The sequence below is a fragment of the Humulus lupulus genome, chromosome 4, assembly GCF_963169125.1.
Source record: "Humulus lupulus chromosome 4, drHumLupu1.1, whole genome shotgun sequence".
In the NCBI taxonomy this organism is placed as follows: Eukaryota; Viridiplantae; Streptophyta; class Magnoliopsida; order Rosales; family Cannabaceae; genus Humulus; species Humulus lupulus.
The window spans coordinates 14867389-14871811 of record NC_084796.1 but is presented as its reverse complement, the minus strand read 5'-3'; positions in this window follow the sequence as shown (position 1 = coordinate 14871811).

Sequence of the window (4423 nt, the reverse complement as noted above, 5' to 3'; positions counted from 1 at the left end):
GGTCGGAGTCCATAGCACCTGCACAGTTGCAATCAAGGTTTAGCATGGTGCTAACAAACTTAGAAGATATAAAAAAAAAAAAAATGAGTGGAGAGAAACCTAACTGGAACTCTCCTCCGAGCTTGAGCTCGGAGACCAAGAAATCCCCCCATCTTCAGAAGAGGCGGGGGGAGTACCTTCCCTATATGTGGACGTCAACCTCGAAAGGTCCCTATAGTCATTGGTCCCATATTGGACGACTATTCTGTTCCATACCTCGTTCAGGCTATACATAGTATCGTATTGCTCGAGCCAGCTATCGAACCTATGAACTCGTTCATCTACCCAAGTCCATACATAAAAGTGGTTCCTATCGTCTTCGCACAGAACTAGCCTATCGGGTTTGTGCTTTAACAAGGTGAGGGACCACATTTTCGAGCTTAGGATGACTGTACCTTGATCATCCGAGCCCGAGCTCGAGGCTTCATCGTTGGCCTCGTTCCCTGATTGCGGGCTCCGTCGACGAACTGGAGGCGGGGGCCTCACCTCTCTCCTCGGGGGGAGGATGCCTGTTGACAGGGGTACGAGCTCCCAGCGGTCGTATTTTTTGTTGGATCAGTCCGAGGTGGATTGGCCATCTCCCAAAAGCCCGCAGGCTCGAAGTTTACCTTCGTCCAAAAGGTATGAGAGCGATCTCCTGCCATAAGGGAGTTAGAGCAGGGCCTCCCTGCGCTCCTTCATCTCGGCAGAAGGAGTGGGACGACGATAGTTGGCTGGAAAATAAAATACATTTCAACTAAGTACAAGCCTATAGAAAAAAGTTCGAGCACAGAGATAAAGGAGGTGGGGTACTTACGGATCCGTCTGAACGAATAGCATTGTGACAGAGACAGGCCATCCATCCAGAAGAAGGCCTTCTTAAAATCAGGAGGATGATTGGGAAGATCCTCAAACATCTTTTTCTCCTTCGGGTAGCTCGAAAGGTAATAAAAGTCGTCTCCTCCCCGAGCTCGGGAGGGATTACTTTTCAAGCAGAAAAGATACAGGATCTCCTTTGGCCTCGATCCTTCCCACTTCAGCTCGTGGTATATCGACCTCAGGGCAGACAGAACCCTGTATGAATTAGTGTTGAGCTGGAATGGAGCTAGCCCAACAAAGTCAGTGAAGTCCTTGAAGAAAGACTTCAAAGGCAGTATCGCTTCTGCCTTCATATGCTCCTGGCTCCAAGCCGCATACCTCAGCTTGTTGTCAGGATTTCCATCTCCTGGAGTGTAGCAGCTTCGCTCGCTGGAAGTAGGGGCTCGACACCTTAACGAGCCTGACAGTCTGATACCGTGAAAGGCAAAGATATCGTTTATCTGACATAGCGAGGTAACCGAGCTCCAATAGTGCTCGGCCTCGAAAAAATCCCTCCTTGGCTGCGAGGTAGAGGGCTCCCCCATCAGTGAGAATTGAAGTTCTCCCGGGTCGTATGCGATTGTCACTTTTAACCTAGGATCAAGGGGGATCGGTCTGGGCCCTGAACCAGATTTTGGATAAAGAGCCTCTCGAAGGATTCTTCTCTTCTTTTCTATGACCTCGACGATTTGGCAGCGATAATGAGCTCGGGTTTCTTCCTGTTCATGCGCGAGATCGTTTCCACGAATCAGCCGTTGGTTCCGAGCAAACAGCGATTCTGGGCTCGGAGTTTTTGGCTAATACGGGATGGCAAGCAGCGACCCCCACCGTCTTTCCAGATTCTGCAACATCTAGCGAGAAAGAAAAAATGGTGAGGGCCATGCATGCAAGGAGTCAAGAATAACGAGCTTGGTGAAACAAGCTCGGAAAGTGCTTGGGTACGAGACGAGATCGATCCTGGAAGCCCGATTAAGGGTCAGAACGTGTATTCTACGAAAAAAAGGAGGGAAGTGGGTCTAATTTTTTAAAATCCCAAAATATCAGGGAAAAAGGTGGCGGTTGTTCAAAAATGGTATTCTTGGGTATCGTGCATTCTTTAAAACTGAGATTTTGTACCCAATATCTTGGTGTGCAAGATACGTCTTTTAAATCTTGAAAACCTAGAAAAAAGAGACCATGTTTGGGTTTTGTTCTACACACAAACTGGATTTAGAACCAGTAATGGGAAAACCTAAACCTAAATGCCTATTGGTCAAAGCGTCCTAGTTTATCAAACTACAAAGTGAACCAGTGCATTCTCAGGAACTAAAAAAAACAAAAAACAGCAAAGCCAGAGACTGATAAAGAAAATATATATACGTCAGATACTTACGCAATGAAGACGACAGTCGCAGAGAAATCATTGATTGAAGAAGAGGCTGCAAATATAATCCCACAGTCTCGAGCAAGCTGGCGGTCTTTTGCTTCTTTGGCTGGGAAAACATGCAAAAGCAAGAGTTTTCTGGGATGTCCTCTGGTTTTTCTTTCTCTTTTCTTTTTTTTTTCCTCTGATGAACGTAAAAGTAAAATAAGGAAAATGGCTAAGGCCTTATATATAGACAATCAGAGGTGGAAAAAAGGGATCAATCCGAGCCATTGGTCAGGATTCTTATCAAATCTGACGGTTAGGGACAAATGACAAGATGGCACTGAAAAGGTGGCAAGCGAACGATCGTGGGCAGGTTTCCAAGGTACTCGAGTACCTTGGGTGAGCAATACCCAACTGGCACGTGTCCATACTCGAACATGTGTGACGGTGCAGTTCCCGAGGAAAGTAGTTCAAAAGTTTCCTTCTCATAGGATTCGAACAAATACTTTTGAGGGGGCAAAATGTTACACCCAGATTTCGAGCCTTGAGAATTGTGATCTCGAAAGATGGATTCGTCAGGTGTGAGCTCGCAATATCTAGAATATGTGTTTGCAACCTGGGCGCCGAACCTACAAAGCAGGTGGCAACCTCGAAGATGGGTAGCCTCGAAGTCCTTGCAAGCTCGAAAGACAGAACATCGGGATACGTCCATTGTCGTGTGACCTCAGATCAAGTGGCCCGAGCCTGGCTTAAGTGTGAGCTCGGTGTTTCATTCTAAGGTGATCTTGAGAAAATAATACAACTCGAAAGTCACTCAGAGACCTGGGATGGTGCGATGCTGGCGATGTTGATTGCTGACTTCGAACATCTTAGTGAGTCACTTGGAGAGACACCGTCTACATTTATTGTTGTAACTTCCCTATAATAAAGGGATATTTATTAGTCAGTTATACGCCCCCTGGTCTTCAGGGGACGTTTCCTTGTATATAGGAGTTACAGGCTTTTAAAGCCATTAAATTTATTCATGAAAAAGATAACTTCCCAGAGACGTGTGGGATAGTATCCTGAGACTTCCTCTATAAATAGAGAAGTCATGCACCTTTGAAAAGGACCGAAATTTTGTAATCTTGAGAGAAACTCTGGGGAATTCATCCTTGAAGAATTTTCAAAAATTCCCTAAGTTCTAATAACAAAGACTCGTGAACTAGGCAGAGTTAACTGCTGAACCACGTAAAAAATCCTCCTTGTTTTATTGTATTTTCTGGCCATAAATATTTACTGTTTACGTGCTCTACATTTCAAGTTGACGAAAAATGGCGTCAACAAATTTAAAGTTTGTTCCCATTTATAACTTACCCAAATCGGGACTAAATATTTTTTTATAATGAAATAGAAGTTATTCTTATATAGAGTATTCCTATATGGAGGTTTTACTATATTAATAATAGATAAATCAACCAAACACTTAAAATTTTGTTTTAGCTCTCCTCAACACAATGTTTGGTATGAAGGAGATGGAGATGGAGGAATGGATTAATTAAGAATGACGGAGAAGAAGGTGGAATGAGAGGAGAGTGATAATTCTTATAATTGTTTGGTATAATAGGAAGGAAAGAAATGAATAATTTTTTTTACAATTTAAAATAAATAAAAATATTTAAAAAAAAGTAGTCATTTTAATTATTAAGAATTTTTTTTGTTCTACAATTCTCCCATATATCGAATGATTGATTTTTGTGGGCCCAATAAATTTGCAATCCTTAGTCATTGTTGATGATGAGAACTCGTCAACGATGTTAGGTTGAAAAACTCAAAAATATATCTAAGAAAATGATGAACTTAGAAGGAATTTAGAGTAAACTTGAAGGATAAAAGCTTTGAACAACAATGGAGAAATGATACTCGTATATTACTCAATAGCCTTATTACACCGCAATTTTCTAACCCCATTGCTGGAGGGGTGAATATCTATTTATAGTGGAGCTCTAATAGCTCCTGATACATTGTGGTCCCAAGGGCCAAGATTGTACATAGGTACATTCTCAGGGTAGTGGCACATATTGTAGTGGAGCAGAAGGTTGTGGTATCGACCCTCATACATGGTCAAAGGTATGCAGGTAGTGTATCCACTCTTTGTACAAATTCGTACCACCACTACTTGTCTGATATAGATGTCATGGTCACGCCTCTATCCTTTCT